Source organism: Falco biarmicus, chromosome 2 (genome assembly GCF_023638135.1).
Source record: "Falco biarmicus isolate bFalBia1 chromosome 2, bFalBia1.pri, whole genome shotgun sequence".
NCBI classification, from domain to species: Eukaryota; Metazoa; Chordata; class Aves; order Falconiformes; family Falconidae; genus Falco; species Falco biarmicus.
The window spans coordinates 103,635,951-103,658,517 of NC_079289.1; the positions used below are offsets into that span (position 1 = coordinate 103,635,951).

The 22,567-nt window shown below is 35.7% G+C and overlaps 1 long non-coding RNA gene across 1 annotated transcript; it reads left to right on the forward strand.

Moving 5' to 3' along the window:
- Positions 1-244: 244 nt before the first annotated feature.
- On the forward strand, positions 245-22,006 carry LOC130144738 (uncharacterized). Its single transcript, XR_008820229.1, has 4 exons — positions 245-370; positions 2,694-2,780; positions 16,955-17,163; positions 18,703-22,006. It is a non-coding gene; the product is annotated as an uncharacterized LOC130144738 (long non-coding RNA).
- Positions 22,007-22,567: the final 561 nt, after the last annotated feature.

A 22,567-nucleotide genomic window follows, 5' to 3' on the forward strand; every position in this document is an offset into this window, starting at 1 on the left:
TTTGGTTTGCTTTTTTTTGTTGTTTTTTTTTTTTTTAAAGAGTGCATCCACTAAATCCAAGGCTTATAGGAAGTATCAGTAGAGCAGAAAACCCCATTTAGACAAAAAACAGATATATAGCATCTTCTTTAATTTACTTAGTGTATTCATTGAAGATATCCAGAAGTAAGTGGCTGGTAGTCATTTAATGGTCAGTGTCAGTGAATCGGCAGAGGCCTGGATTTTTTATTTTTCCTTTTTTTCCTTTGACTGAATATACCCAAAGTTTATTCAACAGTACATCTATGGCTCATGAACTGGTTCCCTAAAAGGTCTCAATATCTGACTTTTGAAAATGTTGAGGTTTCAGTTTGACTTCTTACTTTTGCCTGTAAGTATTTTGAATTTGACAGTCTTCTGGAAATATTTAGAAAGGTGTGTGGACTGATGTCTAGGACATGGAAAGTAGGTGAGGTTGCCACAGTGGTGTGCAGGACTAGTCAATGACTTGGATAGACATTTTTATTATTTATATTTAAAGGAATAAATGTAAGAACATATGTTTCACCTCAATTTCTGTAGCTAGAAATCATTTCACCGTCAGCTTGTAGAACACAGATATTTGGCAGTCGAATTAAAAACTCCATTTCTAGCAAATTGATCATGACAGATGATGATAGGGTCCATTGCCTCTTTAATTGATAAGATCTAGAGTACACCTTTTGGGCCTGAAGACTCTAAGTCTTACAAAATCATGTTAAATGTATTATCAGCTCAGTTGAAGACTCAAAAGTTTTTTCAGAACTTTGCTAAGTTACAAGGGTCTAATCTAGGCTATGCAAGTACCTAATATTCTGTTTCTTTTTGTTTTGAATTCCAGAAAGGTACAGAGCAAGGAAGTGGGGAGGATACAAATAAAACAAATAAAACAAAACAAATTAGAGAATACATAACTAGAAGCAAAAAGGAAACAGATTAGTATATATATATATATATATATATATACACATGTACATCAGTCTTCCATAACTATGTGGAAATGTACCGCTTGGTTTCATTCCACTCTTCAGATTTTCTGAGAAATTTTGCAGACATTTTCAAGTGTTTCAGTCCACTTTCCATTAGAGGGCTATTGAAGGATTAATAGCACCTAACTGAAACTCAGGTGTATCTGAGCAAAGCTGATAGGAATGTGTGACGGGAAAGTGATACACAAGATAATGGATGTATGGATGTGAAGGGACAGAAGACATTGCAGAGAAGATATGACAGAGGCTATACATTGTGAGCATAACAGCTGTGAAATGATAATCAATGGAAGAAGTAGATACTGAAATAGCTATTTATGCAGGAAATCAATGTAATTAACTGTAAACCAGTGATCAGAGAGAATCTATAGAACAATGGATGAACTAAATCACATAATCAAAGACTAAGGTAAACAGACAACTCACAGTATATAAATAACAGGCTATATTAGCTAATTAATTAATCAGGTAGTAGATACATTAGGTGAGTGATCAATAAATTAATCTATTCATTAAACAATAAGCTAGTCAGAGAACCATTGAATTAAATAAACAGAAAATGTTGACATTAAAGAAAAGTATCTGAAGGAGTCAGATGTTTAGAACCAGGCTAAAGAGTGAGTTAAAATGCCAAGAGTGGACAAAACCACCCAGAACTGGAAGGTCAACATAAAAGATGCATGGCAGTGGTGGACGGTATGGACAGCTTCAGCAAATGTGCAGAGCTCTTCCCGTCGGAAAGCATTACTGCTGTAATCACTGAAATTAACAGGCCATGTTTAGAAATAAGAAGACACATCTGTATTTCTAGGGTATTTGTGGGTGCCTATAGGAATTTCCATAATAATAATAACTTGGCAGACAGTGTATTTCAGTAACACCATATTGCCAAGAGTAAATACATGACATGATCAGAGGGTACTTGCTGTGAAGTGATGAACAATGTTTTGACTACTGTGAGATGAATGTTCTAGAACATTAGATTTTAAATGTGGAAGAGATTTCTAGAGGGTTTTTTTTCAGCCCTAACATCTCTGAAAAGTTCAATATTCTACTTTTTACACCAATAAACTAAAGGGAAGTTGATAGCACTTGCCCTTTCTTGAACACTTTACTTTCATGCGCCACTGCTTTTCACATTGTGCATATAAAATTCCTCCCAATGTACATGAAGGTATAGTACCAAGCACTAAAGGCATGTACTGATTGATTAAAATTTAACCAGTTTAAATCATGATATTTAGAATATATTTTTTCTAGAGAGACCTAAAATTCAAATGTATTTGCTTTTATGGCACATACCAAGCAACAAAAAGCCTGGTAAGCAGCTCGATAATCTCTGTAGAAATAGTAACAGCTTTAAAAAACAAAATAGAATAATCCTTTTCTGTCTTTCAGATTTATCAAACAAATTCTTAACATCAAGTAAAGTTGTGCCTTTAAAAGAATAAAGAACTTGATGCTTTCTTCAGAAAAGCCTCAGTAGCAGATAATCAGGTCTTTTTCAGTTAAAGGCATTTATATTTTATCATAGTAAATATGACTGCACTGATACATCTCTTAAGAACACTGAAGAACAAAATCTGTAACAGAAATTAATGAGTTAATGACAAAAAGGAGCCCTGAAGGGCAACATTTGTAACAGGAATTAATGAGTTAATGGCAAAATCCCATTGTTCTTCTCAGCTTTGAGCCATTCTTCAATGGGACCGCTCACACCCCACCTGTCTACTCAGTTCCTTCTCAAAAAGGAGCCCTATAAGCTGTGCAGAGGTAAGGGAATTTGAATAACCTCTGTGCGTTTCATTTTATTTTTCTGGGCTGCACTGATCTCTTAATGAAACCTTATTTTGTGAAGTGGAAGGAGGTAAATGATTTTGTAAATAGAGTAACATGTGAAGTGGATGCTCTGTTAGGTAATCCTCAAAATTAAAATGTAAAATTTTATGGTACTATCTAGACAGTTCTATTATTTTGTTTAATAACTTTAAAATATTAAATAGTAATTCAACGCAATCTTAGGGAGTACAGTGTTTTGGTGTTCTAGACAGATGACCGTAAGATAGGTAGATAGTTCAACTTTATAGTACAATAAAGTATAGCTGTATAAGACATGAATAAATGCCTTATTTACTTACTGTGACTCCATATGAGCATGAGTAATCCCATAATCTGTTTTGTATGCAATAAATTAATTGCTTGGCAGTTTCTGTGCATGTTGCTTGTGACTGAGAAAGGATAATATGTTCCTCTGAATGAGCAGAAAAGTACACATTTTTCCTTTTTGTTGTTGCACACTTATTTGAGGCAGAGGTGGAATGTCACTTCCCTATTTATGAGATTAAAATGTTTCTAACTTTGCTCAAAGAAATCGCTTACTAGGACAAGATACAATTTTACAATTGGGAAGTTTCATAGTTAGCCATAAAGACACTAATTAGTGAAACGACTAATTGGAATAGAGTAGTCATTAGTAAAACCACTTTACCATTAGTAAAACCACTAATAATTTTATCTAACATTATCGCTTCTTGTACGCTTAACTATGTCAGCTGGGATACTGTTAGGGGCAAGAAGCAGTGAAACTCTGGTGACACTTCACAAAACGCTGTAGTGTATAGCTTTGCTGAAAAAGATGCAATTAAAGGAAAAAATATCAAAACCTAAACACCTAGTCAGTGAAACTGTACTCTGTTTTGGTGTCAGAGAACAGAAGAAAGTTATGAATAATTGTGCTAGAAATGAAAATTTTCCCCATTATACTCAAAAAGTTCTTAACTAATTTTTTGGCAGACAAGATGCCACTGCTGCATAAATATGTAACTACAAAACCAAAAACAAAACAACACCGCTTTGTAAAGACAATCTCTGCTTCTATCATTTACTCTGCTCTTTCTGGAGGAAAGCTTTTGAGAAAGTTGTGGATAAGCAGCTGTAGAATCCTTTCATTTTGCTTTAGATTTGGATATGAAATAAAAATTAGTTTGCTCATGCTGATTGAAGATTTCTCATGTTATAGTAGCATGCCAGATAACCATGCTGATTCTTTTACATCTATCAACAGCTTTTTGGAGTTCATTAGCTAGGAGCTTTTGTTGAGATAACTTTCATCTTTGAAGGGGGTGAACTGACACTGGCTTGCATGTCGCTGCTTTGTGTTCCCTGTGGAGCTGTAGTTGGCAACGTTATTCAATTGCTTTCCCACACTCAAGGTTTTCACAGATTCTTTTCTTTGGTGCCTTCTATGAGAGAGGACAGAGTTTAGGACAGCCAAAGGCCATTCTCCAGCCCACACATTGTGGATCAGTAATGGCTGGAGAGTGCACTAAGAGGACACGTGTACCCAGAGGCCTGTGGATTCCTCCACATGAAGATTGTTGCCAGACCTACTCAGGCAGAGTGTTTGCAGCCTGCCCGTATGTTGGGGATGTGAGGGAGACAGGGGTCACTTTTCTGGGGTGGAATAGATGGTGTCTCTGAATTTGTCTGAGCTGTAGCCACCCTGCCGAGAACTAATATTTGCTAATGCAAATATTGAAAGTGACAACTTCTTCCAAATGATCCATGATATAATCCCCTGTTCAGTCCTTGTACCACCATGCATTTCCACAGCCTTTGTTTCTGTTCTTGTCTGTGGTCTTTATCACCTCAGTTCATCTTAGCATTTATGACCATTTGTAGGCTTTCACTAGAGGATTCCAGACTTGCCATTGGTTTTATAAAATTTGCTTTATCTCTAAGCACTTTCCAAAGACAGTTTGAAATTTCTTTTTTTCTACAGGTGTTTGTTTTGTTTTGCTTTCCTTCTAATATTTTTTATTAAAGAAATAGCTTGCTGAAACTTGAAATAATTTTATGCTGGAACAGAGCACCAAATCACAAACAGGTTCTGTTATGCATTGCTCCTAAATGCACTAGGATAACTAGCTAAAGTTGCTGGAAATCTGTCTTTATTTGTTTTAGCAATCGAGTTTTTAAAATCTTCCTGTACATGTAGATTTTTGGAAATATTATTACTTAATAATTTATTTGTAAATTATGAACAAAGTCTCATGCAATTATTTCTTTTAGTCTAATCCTACATTCAGTGAATGATGATGAATGCCATAAGACACATTTCAGAGAATTTAAAGCTAGAATGACGTTTTTTTAAACGGAGTCTAAAAAGTGTTGAGAATCACAAACCACCACATAAAGTGAGTTTATAAAGTGAGTTGGTTTATATCAACAAGACCTGGCAGATACAGTATGTAAACTAGCTTATGAAAACGTATGAATGTGTTGCAGGGTTCACCCTTGGGAATATTATTGGTTAATTTATTTTTCATTAATAACATTCTGCTAGAAAATATAATGGATGTTGACACAGTGTTTCCTGTTTCTTCCAGTCCAGCAGGTATTGAGAGAATGTAAAGACCAGAGGCAAAATATTTCATGTCTTCTTTTTCCTCCTGCCAGAGCTGTTCTCCTCTAAACCTTATAAATACAAAGGAAGCCAATGCAGAAGCTTAATGTGAAAGTCTGCAGAAACATTGGCACATTTGAACAGTGAGAAAGGAATGCAGGGTACCTGATGTAATTTTTTTTCATAGGCAGTGGGATAAATGCACTGTCATTATAAAATGTAAATATTTCAATGGAAAAAACAATTTTCCAAACACAATATTTACCAGGCAGCTCTGTTTCAAATATTGCACAGTCTGAAGAGGTTTCCTTTTTTTTTTAGCCAAATGCAGGGCAGCTATAAGCATTCACTTTACATTTCTGAGGATAGTTTTTATTGTTGCTTTCTAACCAGCTAGTATACGGCAGGTTTTTCTTCCCTGTGATTGTAACACCTCCCCTCTCAGATGCACATACTCATTGCATGCAGTCAGTAAGACATACCTACCTAAAATATACATTACAAAAATCATTGCTATTCAGGAGTCTTTCTCCATTTAAGAAGAAAACAGTCGCTTTTTGTGTGTTTTTTGCCTATATTATAGTAAAGAAGAAACTTGTTCCATCATGCTACATCAAATAACCAAGGGCATTAAAACAGGAAAAAGTCTAAATGGTTACTAAAATTCGTGTCATCTTATGTAGTCCATAGGGAGCTTCAAAAGATTGTAAGAAAATAACCAATAGCTGTTCTGAAGCACTGCATTACTACATCATTGTAGGTTTGGTTAGGTTTTATGTTTTTTTCTTGCTTTGGAAAGAAATATATTTTAGAAATATGAAGAAAACCTATATTAATTTAAAAGGGCACTCCTGCTTTTTTCATTCCCATTTAAAGGATAATAAAATCTAAGAAAGAGATTTTTTAAGATATAAATACTTATTACCCTTTGCAGTACTGATATTTCTATTATGGGTAGGAGTGTATTACTAGCATTATGTAAAGTAGTGATTCATTCCCATTCAAAATATCCTAAATGATTTGTTATCCATCACAAGAAAAATAAATTGAAGCTGAAATACTAGAGTCACTTTGGTTTCAAAAAATGTAGTTATAATGAGTGTCAGCAATGGAGAGGAGACAAAATAAGCTAACTTGCTTTCTCTAACAAAAAAAGGACGAATAGAAAATCACTGATCTATATGGAGGTTTGAAGCAAAGAAAATATGCAGATACAACAACAAATGAGCATAGATTATCAGTGAATAAATGTATGTTGGAAATTAAAGAAAGTTTCTAGCAATCAGCAGAGTGAGGATCTACAACACCCTGCAGAAGTTCCAAGTTTCTGCAGGATCTAGAAACCTACCTGATTTTAAGATAAAGGTTCATATATTCTGTAGGTGACTACATGAGCTATTTATGTATAATAAGGAGGGTGCTGAATTCAGTGATCCAAGACATTTTTTCTCATATGAAGGTTAGTAGGCATGTAACAGATGATCTGTTTTTTTGAAGACCCCCGACAAATGCATTATCTAAGTCCCCACACTTCAATGGCAAGTAAGGATGCTGTAAGACTGAACTGAAGCAACAAAATTGGATAGAAATTTAGATTATTTTATTACCAGTTACTATCTTTAATGTACATTTTATTTTGAAGAACATTTATCTGGTTTTACAGAAAGTGTATTTTTTAAGTCAGAGAGGTCACTTTCAAAATCTGCTTACGATTATTTAATAATTTGCATTTCAAATTGCTTCATTTTTTACCAATGTATAACTCCTCCATTTTCAAGAGTTTGTAAAAGCATCCTGGGTACTATACTGTTTTAAAATAAAAATGGTGTTTAATTTTAGAATGGAAAAGTACCTATTTCTTAAAACTAATTTCCTATAACCTGCTATGTAATAATGTTGAAATCAATTTAATCCCCTTTTTTGTACTGGCAGAGTTTTCAAAATTTAATTTCTTAATGACCTTTTACTTTCATGAAGAAAGTTAATCTGAATCACAGAGACAAGCCAATTGCAATGAAAGTTACAGATACCTTTGATCTGAAATGTACTGTATTATTAATAATAATCCTTTCCCCCTCATTAAAAGGATAAAAATGAACATATTGCATATAATTTAACATTCATTTTCAGGACTAATATTTTATATTGCCTCTTTGATTCAAGCTTGCTTGTTTTCTTTTTGACTCATTGACCAGAAAGAAAAAAGATGGAAATGAAGAAGCTAAAAAGATAATTTTCTTTAAATTAAAAGACAAAATGTTAATAGTCTCAAGTAAGTGTTCTCAGCAGGGAGCTTTGTAACTGGAAGTTTCATTATTGAAGACACATTTTAAATATTCAGGCTACTAGGGTAAGCGAATAAGCCAAGACAGCAGAAACTGCTTTAGAATAGTAGTCCATGGTCAATAGTATGTATTCCAGCAGTTATTTACTGCCATGAGTATCTAAGAGGCAGTTTCTTCTCTCTTTTTATTTTCCTATAATATGGAGCATAAACAAAACATACTTACTAGGAATGTCTTAATATTACAACTTAAATCTTCTGTTTATATGTATCTATGTACAAATCTAGATTTTGGAATGAAAAATAAATATTTTATTTTAACTTTTCACTCCAAGTTTTAAAATTTTAAAATCAGTCAATTTGACATTGAGAGATGTCACACTGAAGCTGTAGTACAATTGCCCCTGCTACAAGGAAACTAGAAACGTCAATGATGTCATAAAAAGTCAGGAAACTGAAGGACGAACATACATTATAATTCTGTGTTATCATTAGGTAATTAGTTCCATGAAGTGCTGTACACTGTACAAAATAATAAATATGTTTATCAATCACATTTCAATGCTTCGTTTGTAGTTCATTATCTTGATGCAGTAAATTATGTCAGGTAAAAATGTTTCTTTTTAATCACATTTAATCTGTTATCTGTTATTTTCATTATCACCTATTTCTTCTTTATTAAAACACTCGAGTCCAGGTAACTTTATTCTTGCCATTCATACGCTGTTATATGACACTTTCCATGCTTTTGATTGTTCTGCAAAATCTATTTCCAGGACAGTTTTCAGTTCAGCTCTTTTTCCAGCTGGGATGTTCTAGAAAAAGTTTCCACTCGTTTAAAATGAAGGGAGGGGCACTCCAAATTCCTATCTGTCAGTCAAAACCATTTTAGTAAAAGCTTTAAATAAATAAATTTTGAAAAGCTGGTCTATTGCCTCATCTGACAGAGTTCATGGGATGTAAACTTCAGGTTCCATCTGAAGTCCTAATGAATGCTAGGTATGAGGTATATATATGTCAGATCAACAAGTCTGTGACTGTGCATGTGGGAAGGATGTAGATATACTATGTCAATATACCTACATGCATTTGTAAAGTCAAGTATGTTTCCTGTAGGCTATAATTTCTTCTTCTGAACATACTCCAAAAGGTAAACATGTAGGTAGCAACAACTACATTCTATATAGCAGGTAAAAGTAAATGTCACCTTCTTTTAGGTAATCACATCATTATAAGCATGAATTAATTTGATATACATTTTCCAGTGTCTTAAAGTTTTCTGCAATCTTAAGTCTAAATATCTGTTTCAAAAAATAAAATGTAATCTATCTTTTAGGACCATTTAGCTTATTTAAGCTTCACATTTATAAATGTCTATGTTATAATTATCATGTTTGATGATAGCTCGTTTTTGGCTAAAAAAAGGTCTGCAACAGTGTTCACTATGTTCTCCAAAAGATGATTCCTTTAAACACCCTGTATGCATTAATTCCTTCCATTGCTTTGGTGGTATAACTTGGATCCTATACAGAGTATTTACCCTCAAAATATTGAACTCCACCTTATCCAAGAAGCTGGTGAATTTATAGGCAGCAGTCAATTTGTGGTTCCCAAATTTCAGCTTTATAGTATCTTTCATTAGACAAGTGCATGCCTTTATGGATTTGAACATAGCCATCTAAGGTCTTCTGTTGTTTTGAAGATGCCTTTTTTCCATGCTTCTTCTTTTCTGCCTGAGTACATGTGAGCTTTCACCTTCCTTCTTTTTTCTGGAAGCTCCACTATTACTCTTACAGCAGCGATCACATCAGCTAATGTTTTGAAGATAACTTAGGTGGAGATTTAGTAGTGCTTTTAGCCCCTTTTATCCACCCTTTCTGTTTCACATAGTGTGAGGAACATTTAGAGGAATCATACGAACTTGTGGTCTTTGTGAAATAGGCCACTTCAACTGCTATTGTTTTATTCTATATGAGTTGGTAACTAATTTTTTTTGCCAATTCATACTATTTTCCTCATTTCAAAACTGATAGCAGTAGTCTGAAGTCTTCATGAAAATCTCTGAAAGAATAAAAAATTTAGTTTCTGATGGGGCTCTGTTCAACTCCTGCAGATATTCTTTATGTATATTTTGTAACAGGCATTCTTTCTGTATCTTTAATATTTTCATTGTATGCATAAGCCACCATGAGCCCTTTTAAAAGGACTAGAACCAACTCAGCCAATTATAATTTGATTGTATGTTAATGTTTAAGTAAAATTTTCAGCAAGATTGGTTTTATGTATGTGGTGGTTTGACCCTTGCTAGACACCAGGTGCCCACCAAAGCTGTTCTATCACTCCCCTCCTCAACCAGACAGGGGAGAAAAAATATAATGAACGGCTTATGAGTTGAGATATGAACAGAGAGATCACTCATTTATGCTCATGGGCAAAACAGACTCAACGTGGGTAAATTTATTTAATTTCTTCCCATTCAAATAAGAAAAAAACGTTCCCACCACCACTCCCTTCTTCCTGGGCTTAACTTAATTCCCAATTTCATTACCTCCTCCCTACAAGGGGCACAGGAAAATGGGGAATGGGGGTTATGGTCAGTTCATCACACATTGTTTCTGCTGCTTCTTCCTCCTCACACTCTTCCTCTGCTCCAGCCTGGGGTCCCTCCCATGGGAGACAATTCTGCATGAAGTTCTCCAATGTGAGTCCTTCTCACGGGCTGCAGTTCACACACTGCTCCAGCATGGGTCCCTTCCATGGGGTGCCAGCCTTTAGGAACAGATTGCACCAGTGTGGGTCCCCCAAGGGTCTCACATGTCCTGTCAATAAACCTGCTTCAGGCTGGGCTTCCCTTGATTCACAAGCTCTTTCAGGCATTCACCTGCTCCAGTGTGGGGTCCTCCATGGGCTGCAGGTGGATATCTGCTGCACTGTTCACCTCCATGGACTGCAGGGGCACAGCCTGCCTCACCGTGGGCTTCACCATGGGCTGCAGGGGAATTCCCGCTCCAGTAACTCAAACAGCTCCTCTCCTCCTTCTTCATTGGCCTTGGTGTGTGCAGAGTTGTTGCTCTCAAACATTTTCACTCCCTTTTCTGCTGCAGGTTTTTTGCAGATTCCTGCCCCCACCACACCCCACACCCCCCGCCCCCCATCCTTTTTAAAGACATTATCCCAGAGGCACTACCACCTTTGCTGATGGGCTCAGCCTTGGTCAGTGGTAGGTCCATCTTGGAGCCGTTGGCACTGGTTCTCTTGGACATGGGGGAAGCTTCTGGCATTTTCTCACAGAGGCACCCCCTGTAGCCCCCTCCACTACCAAACCCTTGCCAGTCAAACCTATTACATTACATCAAAAAATACAGGGTTGGTTGGGTTTTTTTGTTTTTTTGTTTTGTTGGGTTTTTTTTCACTAAATGAGATTGGGCTGCATGGTAATAAAGAACAATCTGTTTTCACTGCTTTGGGGCAATGCACTATTGCAACATATAACTTTGGGATTTGAATTGAAAACTCGAGTGTGGATCATCCCTTTTTAAGCATTCTAGAGAACAACATTTTTATTCATTTTAAACCAATGTTACAGACTACTAAACCTGAATTTGTCCTTTCACTTGGAAGCACCAGTCTGCCCTGTTAATCCAATGGAAAAGCAGCAGGCTTAGAGAGCTTTACATCTGTGCTCTTTTGCTACTTTCATTGTGTCCAGTATGATGCAGTGATTGTTTCCATGTTCTAAATTGGTCAATTGACTTTTATTGCTGTAGCACAACCTGCTCGAACAAAAACTAGCAAAACTTTCCTCTCCTAAGTTTTTCCTATTGTCTCTCTCTCCAGATTTACTAGCTTCAGTCTTTTTACAGCTCAGGCTTTGTCAGTCAAGTGAATAATTACAAACTTTTTTTTCACGCCCCACTGAAGTAATAGATTCATTCTGTAGCTACTGAAGGATATGTTTGTGCAGACTTGTTTGGTTTTTGGCCCCGTGCATGTGTTTGATCATCTCTTTAAATCAGTCATAGAAAGGAGACCCTGCTATATAGGGAGGATAGGCAGCTTTTGATTTTGAAAATCAACTTTCTGGTCTCTTTTATGGCTTGCACAGTTGTACTCCTCCAGAGGAATCAAAATATATGGATTTCAGAAAAAAAAAAACCAACCTCTAAATCAGGACCATTGATACAAGACTGCAAAGTTCCTAAAAGAAAACTTCAATCAAACAAACACTTATAATCCAGGAGTCCAATTCACTACAGGTCTAACTCTTTAAAAACTCTTTATAAGTGAAGGTTTCTTTTGGACCCAACCAGCTTTATTGGGTGTAATAGCTCATAAATACTGAGTACATTAGAAGCCTTTGGTAAACACTTCTTCAAAGATAAATTCTCCCTCCACCCAAACTTAATTCTTAAATTAAACAAAGTATGCCTGTTTGAAAGGTTGTATCCACATGTGTTTCTCTGAAGGTGAAACTGAAGTGGCTTACAGGGTACATTAACTGTTGGATGTGTCATAGTGGTAATTTCCATGAATTCTTGCCATGCTCTTTCCATTTTATTTCCATTTCATGTAAGTTTCTGTTAGGGAAAAACTTCTTTGGTTTTGTTTTGTTTTCTTTATTACAGACATAACACAGGTTCTACAAAGTCTCAAAGTGGATGTTAACAGAACACATCATTATGCTTGAAATACACAAATAATGTTAATTCAGTATTTGAAATCTAAATATTTGCCATCTTCATTGGTATGCTTTTAACATTTTATGTTACTCTTGAGAAACTCAAAGCAGCTACAGCAACAATCTGATTTTGATAAAGGTATGTACTTACAGTACAACACAAAATGTTTAGAAATTTGAATCCCTGATAACTTCATTTAAGGACACAGAGATTGAGTAAATTGTTGCAAGAGATTCTTTTAGAAAATCAGTATTTGGTATCCTAGTGTTTTTTCCTCCTTCTAATTTTCATAATCATCTGTTGCCAGAGGTTGATGTAGCTTCAGAGTGTGGTTGCTCTCTCCTGCTCTTAAAGGCTGTATCAAACTGACCTGTAGATGAATGCTGTGGTAGTCTACTTTTTTTCCAGAGTTTAGATTAGAAAACTGTGCATCTTATCTGGGCTTTAATGGTTCATGTCTCCAGGTTTCCCTTCCATGCAAGCAGGATGTATAGGGAAGTTCAAAAAAATCATGCTGTGGATGAGACATGTAGTTGTGGAAGTCTTCCAGACTCTCTGCATGGCACTACTCTGGAAGTATGATATTAGAGAACAAAGACAGGTAAACCTTCCAGAGAATGGTTATCTAACTCAAGGAACATGACATCCTTTGAAAAGAGGCTTTAGACACAGATTTTTTGGGTTGTTTTGTCGGGGTGTGTGTGTGGTGTGTGTGGTTGTTGTTTTGTTTTTGTTGTTGTTTGTTTTTTTTTTAATATGGATTATAATAGGATTTGTGTGCTACCTTTTACATGTTTAAGACAGGGGCATGGGAACTCTGCTCTTACAGGGGCTGGTGTACTCAACTGAGGTGAGGAAATGCAAACTAGATTTTTTTTACTTTTGCGATATAGCAACATGAAAAAATAGTTTGCATTATTAGATTTACAGTGTTTTGTAAGTGTGTGTTTATTCTGAATCAAAGAGTGTTGGCTTATTTGTGTCACTGCAAGGAAAAGTTTAAGTCTCACCCTGAAATTTTTGTATTCACGACAGTGCTTTTAGGGCAGTGCCTATATTACCACTACATAATGTTCACACTACAGAAGACGGGTGTATGGCAAAGATGTCTATGTCTCTAGTTTCCTTGAAAGGTACCAAGGAATCAAACTGACCTAAAAATATCACCGAAGAGATGGTGTCTCTGTGGACTTGGTCATGATGCCACTTCAAGCTGTGGACTGGCCAGTTATCTGGAATGGTCTGATAATTTTCTCATGATCTTTATTGAAAAGTAAATTTAGCATTACCTTCCTTTCAAGCCCTATCAGACCCTCCTTGACTCCCCCTTTCGCAAAGAGACGGCTTCTCTGGAAATCCTCCATCTGCAAGGAATGTTATCTAAGCATTTCTTGTAACAACCAAGCAATCTGGAATGGACTCATTACTTCCTCCTTTACTCTGTACACTCATGAAATGAATGACCATGCTCCACCAGGCATACAAAGTTTCTCCATTTTCATTAATAAAGCCCTTCATGTGCATTTCAGTGGAATTTGTAAAGTAATTTCCCTCTCTCACAGTAGCTGTTCATCATTCACTCATATTCTACATAGCTTTGATTATTTATAACCCACCAGTATTTGTTCTTTGAGGATAGGAGATTTAACGGGGCTGTGTCCATTTAATTAAATACAATTAAGCATTACACTTTATGGAGAAATCAAGGATACAGGAAAGCAGGATAAAACATATTTCCTATAAAATATAGGTTAAGAATTTTTCCTGTAACATGGATTGTTTCTATAAAAAGTCTTCAAAGTCATGCCGGGGGGGGTGGGGGTTGGGGGGGTGGGGGAAGCAGCTAATTATATAGATTTTAACTGCAGCTTGTTATTATTTAAAAAGTACATGACAGTCTAGTTCATGCTTTTGAAGCAACGTGTTCTCCCTGCTAAAACCCATTGATCTGATTTAGCAATTAGATCAGCTGGCTGCTAGAATCAGCTTGTTTCCCAAACCAGACCTCAGTGGTCAAAGATGATTAAAAGTCTGTTTAAGATATGATCATCAATCACAAATCAATCACATGAACTATTTGATAGCAAAATAAGCTTTTGAATGTGAAAATTATGTAAAGTTGGAAAGTAATATGAGGACAGTTCTAACATAGGTAAGTTTCAAGTAGACTTTAAATTAGTAAAAGCTGCTATAATTTCAGGATTATCTGAGGATCACTATGACACTTTTCTGGACATTGATTAGTTTTCATACCATGGTCTGGAAGCCACTGGTCCAACAGATTACTTTTAAAATAAGTATTTACATATGCAAAAGATTACTGTTTTCTTGAGAATGGTAATGTTATCACTGAAAGTGCAAAGGCACTTTGCAGCATGGTGAGGACTGTTTAAAAATTTTTGAGATCTTTTAATTACATCCACGGAACAACATATTTTTCACTAAGCTGTAATTTAATGAGGCTAAGATATATGAATATTTGATAGAATTTTGCAGCTTACAAAATATAATTTTGATGGCATCCCTGAGTTTTTATGCAATATATTCTGCAGTCAGAGTGCTGTATTTCTAGCTGCTGTGCCTTTTAATTACTTGAACATAAGCAACAATTATGGCAAGTTTTGCCCACTTACCTTTAAATGTGTTTTCATCATTCTATATTAATATCATATAAACCAAAAAAATTATTGCTTTTCACTAAATAAAGAAAATATTATGGTTTGGGGTTTTGGATTTTGTTTCAGAGAATGTCTGAAAATAGCCAAATTCCCTTAGAGTATTCCTGCCACTTTAAGTAGATATCATTGTTGATAAAGTCTGGAGGCATTTTGCTTATATGTAGACATTTCACAGCTAATTATCCATTTCCTTGTTAGAAAAAAACAACTGAGACCAGTTTTCTGATTTTAAAACTTAAATAAGTGTTACATATGTAACTGTTGTAAAAAAAAACAACCCTGCATGCCAGTGCTTGTCCTTAGTGTCCTTTAAAAAATACTAGGGATTTTTAATATCATGTTGCTCTTTTTGGTCCAGAGTTTAAGAAGTCCAATATTTAGTAGCTCATTTTGACAACCATGACATGGCAAATACCTTATACGATGAATACATTACATTGGAACTCTGACCAGACCATAACAAATTATCAAGTTAAATTAGTTTATGTATTGGTGATTGAAGCTTACCTACTGTACTTAATATTGTAAAAATATGAGACTTACAATAAGTAAATATGTATTTATTTATCATTTAGAGCAAATGTGCAGTATGTATTGCAAATGCCCTGAGAATAGTTTGTGTATATGTAGGTATTATTGTAACTTCACAGAGAAAATTTAATAAATTTCAAAAAGAACAGTTATTTTCTTTTCTCTGAAGAGAAGTTGTACTTCTGACACAAATTGAAAACTGACATGCTTTAGCTACAAACCCCTCCACTAGGAGATATAACTGTTTCCTGAGATGTATGGATATATATGTATCTTTTGTAGAATATTTCATGGTCTGTTTTCAAATACAAAATGAGCCTGAAGTTTAGGGCAACACTCTTGAGGCATGCGCGGCTCCATTTGTTGCCTGCCTGTTGACTGAAGGATAGTTTTGGTCCATTCTCCAAATGGATTCTCAAGGGAGTTGGGAAAGGAGTTCTCTGTCGAGCACAGACAGACCCAGCACACCATATTACGTTAAAATGCAAACAGACTGACATGCTACATTACCTACAGTGTGACTTCATTAACTTCAAATTACCTGTATGTCTACTACAAATAAAGAAAGATATGGCTGACAGATTTTATGCATCACAGAAGGGGAGTTCAGGTTCTGCTACTGCTTCTGGTGTGCTGGTGCTAGTTCTTCATGTTAGGTCAGAACCTTCTTTTCTGTTGTTTTAATCCCTCAGCTTTCCTATATAACTTTTTAAAAGTTCATAAGTAATATGAAAAACTAATTTCTTCTATTCACTCAGGGATTCATAACACTCATCACAGATGCTTGACCCTCACTTCCTAAGTCTTACTGTAACCTTCAGAGCTACATCAATCTAGTTTGTATTATAAAAATAAGTTCAAGAAAAACAATATATTCTTGGTCACAAGGTCAGTTACTCACTGATTCCCCCCATACTAACTTATCTGGCCAGATATTTCAGGAGGGCATTTGCAGTTTCTGATATCTTGCAGGAACTTCCAGGAAACTTTCACAAATGCTGCCCTTTTTCACCAAACTTAATTTTCCTTAGTACTACATGACACTCTAATACAGCATTCTACTAAAAGCTGCAGAGTATGGATACGGATTTTTCAGCTGTCATGGATCCTAGCAAGTGTAATTTCATTCTCTTATATCTGTATCTACCTCTGCGAGGCCACATCTGTTTAGGCTGTATCTTCTATGATGTAGCTCCTGGACCGTGAACCAAAGTTTCCTGGAAGTTAGGTGTCTAATGGTAGTGCTTTCCTGTATCTTTTAGAATGTAAAAGCATAGCATAGCATAACATAGAATGGAATAGGATATTTTTAGTTGGAAGGGACCTATAATGATTATCTGGTTCAGCTCTCAATTTAGCTTCCATTTCAGCTTATCACAGAATCATAGGATCATGGAATGGTTTGGGTTGGAAGGGACCTTAAAGATCATCAAGTACCAACCCCCCTGCCATGGGCAGGGACACCTGCCACTAGACCAGGCTGGTCAAAGCCCCATCCAGCCTGGACTTGGACACTTCCAGGGATGGGGCATCCACAGCTTCTCTGGGAAACCTGTGCCAGCGTCTCATCACCTTCACAGTAAGTATATTTTTTCTTAATATCTAATCTATCTACATATCTTAATCTAAATCTACCTTTATTAGTTTAAAGCTATTCCCCCTTGTCCTATCACTACATGCCCTTGCAAAAAGCCCCTCTCCAGCTTTCCTGCAGGCCCCCTTTAGGTACTGGAAGGACACTATACCGTCTCCCCAGTGCCTTCTCTTCTCCAGGCTGAACAATACCTTCCCCCCCCTATATATATAAGGTTGTCATTTCCTATACAGAATGTGGAGAACAGGTGGTACCTGACAAGAAGACTAGTTTGGGACTTTATATATTTTATCTGTATATTTGTTAATGTTATTAAATTCTGCTTTATTATCTCAAAAAGGGTTATGACATACCTTATGAGTATATTTGTATTATTTGGTAAATTTCTTGCATAAAAATTTATTCTCAATACAAATTTTAAAAATCTTACCCCTTCAAAACTGAGGTTCAGAAAAAAACCATTGTAAACCTGCAGGTCATTGATCTTCTTAATAGAGACTGTTCTTTGGAGTGATACAAGCGTCTTAATAAATTGCAAATACATGTAGCTAAGTTAAATAAAATATTTCCAGTGTGCAGTAATCTAGCTGTAAACAGTACCCTATTCTTATAAATCAGCCTTAATATTCATGGCATTTTCATTAATGTGCTTATAATAAATATAGTAAGGGAGACATAAACACATTAATAATACACGTTACAGTTAATAGCTTTTGCCCTTGGAAATTCTTATCTAGCTCCTACAAAAGTCAATGCAAAACTTGTGGTTGAATGCATTTGAAGAAAACTTGAGCCAATATGTGAACAAGCATATTCAACATAAAAGTTAAACTGCTTAACTATTGCTTTTCCTACTCTTCACTGCAATTTATTTCAATATCATGACAGATTAGTTCTTGTTGCAGGTGCTTAATAAAAACAACAGGAATAATGCCATCTGTAATTCATGTGTAGTATCTAATGAAGAATCCTTTTAAAAAATACAGAAATACTAATATTTTGTTTCTTCAGCATGCTTCAGAGATATACACTAGTAACCCAAGGAAAATGTTTATATCAAATTACTTTGACCAATTTAAAGCAGCTATATTTGGTGTCTGTCCAATTAAAAAAAATAATCAGATTTATTTCAGCACAAGCTCTAAATTAATTTTTTACTTATTTTTCTGTGAAAGCTTAGAAGTTTCTTTTTGCAAGCAATGATCTTTACATGTGCACATGCACACATGTACACACATATGGTTTAACAGAATGTACTCAGTTTTCATAAGGACATTGCATAACCTCCCAATATTAATTTCTAGAACATTCTTCTTCTTGTAAGAACTGTTCAGAACATTTCTAAGTAGGAATGTGTACAATTAGACAAGGTGGATTAAAAGTTCTAGTACTTAAGAGCTACTTAGACGTTCAGTAAGTGCTGAGGTATTTTATGAAAATTGCATGGAAATTGCTGCCATTACCATGTCTTCATCAAGCCCACTAAGGGACATTTTAATCATATCTACTTTTCTCTTCATAAAGGGTTATTGTGACCAGCAGCAATGTGAGAAGGAGAAATTTCAAAAAGAAAATGTGTTACTTTTGAAAAGAAAATGAGAGCTGGAAACCTGAAGAAAAGGCAACCAGGTTCTTTCCCTGGAGGAAACGAGAGGAGAGAATAAGAACTTAAGACCTAACTCTAAACTCTTGTCAACACTAAATGAATTTTTTTGGAACCACATTAATGTTTATCTTGCCCTCTGAAAGCAGACAGAAAGATACTTTTGGTCTCAGTGATAACTGCCTGAAGTAAGGAAACAGACAGTATAATATGATTCGTTTCATACCTCAGTGACCTTGAATAAGATGATAGACTATATAAATATAATGTAAATTTATTCCAGTGTCTGACACCTACTAACTCAAGTTTACTGGAGGAAGGAGGAATCATATCCTTTGCTATCATAAGGTAAAAAAGAGAAACATGTTGAAGGAAGCACACCTGAGGAGTTTTCATGTCAAGTATCAAACAACACCACCAGCAACAGAGCTGGAAGCTAACACAAAAAACGTGCATATCATAACAGGCCAACAGAAATGTAAATCACCTACACTGATGGTTTGCATATGATTTCAAAGCATGCTAGAGAGTTTTTCCTGCAGAAAGAAATATATTTGTTCATTTTTACAATGCGTAATTGTTTTAGGAAGCACAAGCTCTGTCAGAGATTAACCTTGCAACAAAATAGTGCTAAATGTTTGTTAGAACATACTAAGTCTATCTTGCCCGATTATGTAAACAAACAAAAAATGGTTATGTTTGATAGGGAAATTTGGTCATTTTTAGTAAGAGAGGATAAGGGACTAAAGCAGCTGTGAGACTGGCAAAAACAGCAACAAAAGAAGCCATTTAAAATAAGTTACATATTCATTTGCAATGGATATACCTTTAAGCTGTGGTAACCTGTGATCTGAGCTGTACCTTAGAGGAGGTACTACAGCAGGAAGATGAGCCTTGCAAGAAGCTAGACAAATGCAACAGTGACCTGCCTTGAGCTGACTTCGGTGCCCAATAACTCAACACACCACACCACTTCTCCTCTCCTGAGCACTCACCATAAGACAGAACCCAAGCCATGGGCTGAACGGACTCTGGATATTTTATGGACATTTTAGGGAGATTTTACAGAGGTGGCCCACAGACTAAGGGAATATATAAGCCTGTGTATATATCAAAGGATGGGGAGGGAGAAGGTGGTTAATGAGGATGTATTGGATAATGGGGGACCCACTAGTGAGCACAACATAAATGGTATGGAGTAAGAGGCGATTATATTGGGTTTGCCTGCAATGGAGTTAATTTTCTTTATAGCAGCCCATATGGCGTTGTGTTTTGGATTTGTGACTAAAACACACCAATGGCTGACAACACACTGTTTTAGCTATTGTTGAACAGTATTTCCACAGCACCAAGGACTTTTCCATTTCTCACGCTGCACCCATAGCAAGTAGGGTGGTGGTGTGAAAGATGTTGGGAAGGGATGCAGGCGGGACAGCTGACACATACTGACCACAGAGATGTTCCATGGCATATGACCTTGTAATCTGAATTAAAAGCTCAGGGAAATGAGGAGGAAGGAGGGACATTTAAGGTTACGGCATTTGTCTTTCCAGGTAACCATTACGCACGCCAAGGCCCTGCTTTCCAGGTAGCGGTAAACATCTGCCTGCTGATGGGAAGGGGTAAATTAATGCCTTATTTTTCTTTTCTTGCACATGTTGTGGGGTTTTTCTTCACTTATTAAATTGTCTTTATCATGACCCACAAGTTCTCCTTTGCGCCTTTCTGATTCTCTCCCCCATCCTGCTGCAGGAGGAGTAAGGGAGTGAGCAAATGAGTGAGGGGGGCGTAGCTGCTAGCTAGGGTCCACACACTATGTCACTGAATATACATTGTTAACTCAATTTTGAAGTGTGGAGAATTGTTTTAATAAGTCCACCATAAACCCAGTAGCTGTGCTGCTGTGGTGTGATATTTATTTACAGGACATCTGTGCAGTATTGTTGGGTAGGTTTTTTTGTGGAGGAGAGGTGTTGTATGTTTGAAGATGTGAAGCCTCTTCCAGATGTGCTACTTGCTGCAGAAAGAAAATGTTCTTCCATGCCATTAACCTTATTGTTTTAATTAGCATTATTTTTTCCTCACTTTCTGCAGTTGTTATATTGACACTAAGAGTAATTTTCCAATCTCTTTACAGGTGATCTAGGGTTATGATAGAAAATATATCCAATTATCACTTTTTATATGAACTGTACAAGGAGACAGATAAATTTGAATGCTGACCTGGAAAACATGCCGCTGCAGAAACAAACAAGCTCAGCTTAAATGAAACCAAGTGTCATATGTGAATATTGACACTGTTTCTGAAAGAGGTTTTATGACCCTAAAATTATCAGACAAGACAAACCATAGTAATCTGCATTATTAAAGGCATTAGAGAAAATGGAAGAAAGCAGCTGGAGATATAGTGGAGTTTACAGAGGAAAATAAAACAATATATGTTACATTAATGTGAGTTATTAATGATAGATCTGTGTGGTTGCTATGCACACAGTATGCATTTACCTACTATAGGTTTTACCATTCTACTAGTTTCTATGGGGCATCATTTTATATTGACCAAAATCTGGAGGTGAAAATTTGATACTCTTGAGTGATGTTGAAATAACTGAGAGGAATAAAAGTATTACATTGCCATTTCTGAGGTAGTTTTTCAATTGATGTATTCTTTAGGCAGATATGGCAACAAAAGTCGTTGTTAGAAGAAGCATAGATTATGTGAAAGTGTATGTAAAAAACATTAATCCAATCCAGGAAATTTACTTTCTCCAGGAAAATTCTTCTATCCTGCAAAAATATCCAGCTATATAAATAGACTGATGATCTATGCAGCTATGTAATTTTTTACATCAGTATGATGAATTACTATACTTACAATCTCTCTAAACAATGGTTCAATTAAAAAGGAAAACAATTCTGTCACAGCATCTGAATTTGTGTAAAACATAGTAATTTTGTTTGTTTTGTTGGGCTTTTTTAAATTCAGAAAAGAGCTTATTGATGTTGGTGTATATTTGAATCTTTTAGATAGGAAGAAACAAATACACCAAAGAGAAACCTAAAGATTGAATTACCTTGCTAAACTAATCTCCCTCTACTGATATATCCATAACAGATCATGTAATTTTTATACAATATACTCATACTGTGTAAATTATGTGTATGGAAAATTGAAATGTATGTTAGTGGTTTTGTTCATAAAGTATCAGCAAAGGTTTTTTTGTAATGTTATCAGAGACTGAAAAAATAGGGAAAAATATCACATCGTTAAAAGGTGCTCCCAATTTAACTGAGTATTCTCACATTTCTAAATCTGCACACATTTCCCTTGTGGTGAAAATTTTAACATGAAGACAGTAGTCTAATGCAGTATCTGTTAGACAGCAAAGAAATTTATGAGAATAGAAGTGTATAACAGTACTTCCCTAGAAGTGTTTTTGTCTTTAATCCCAAATGGATTATCCTATACAAATTTGACCAACCAAATAAAAACCTCTAATTTCTGTAGTCCCTTGAGAGTAAGAGTTCCAAAACTGTAGAAATATTGCTATTTTTCTTTTGAACTTCATGCTTGTTAGTGTCATTGTGTCATTTGAGATTCTGCATAAGACAAAATCATTCTTCATGCCATCCAAGATGCAGTAGATCTCAGCAGAACACAATTATGCTAGGATTTGCCCTCCTCTGTGAAAAAAGTATTATTGATTCCAATCCAAACGTTTTCCCTCCTTTTTTCTGCATTAGGACTTCCCTTCTTTTCATCTGGCAGCTCCCTTTTGGCAGGTC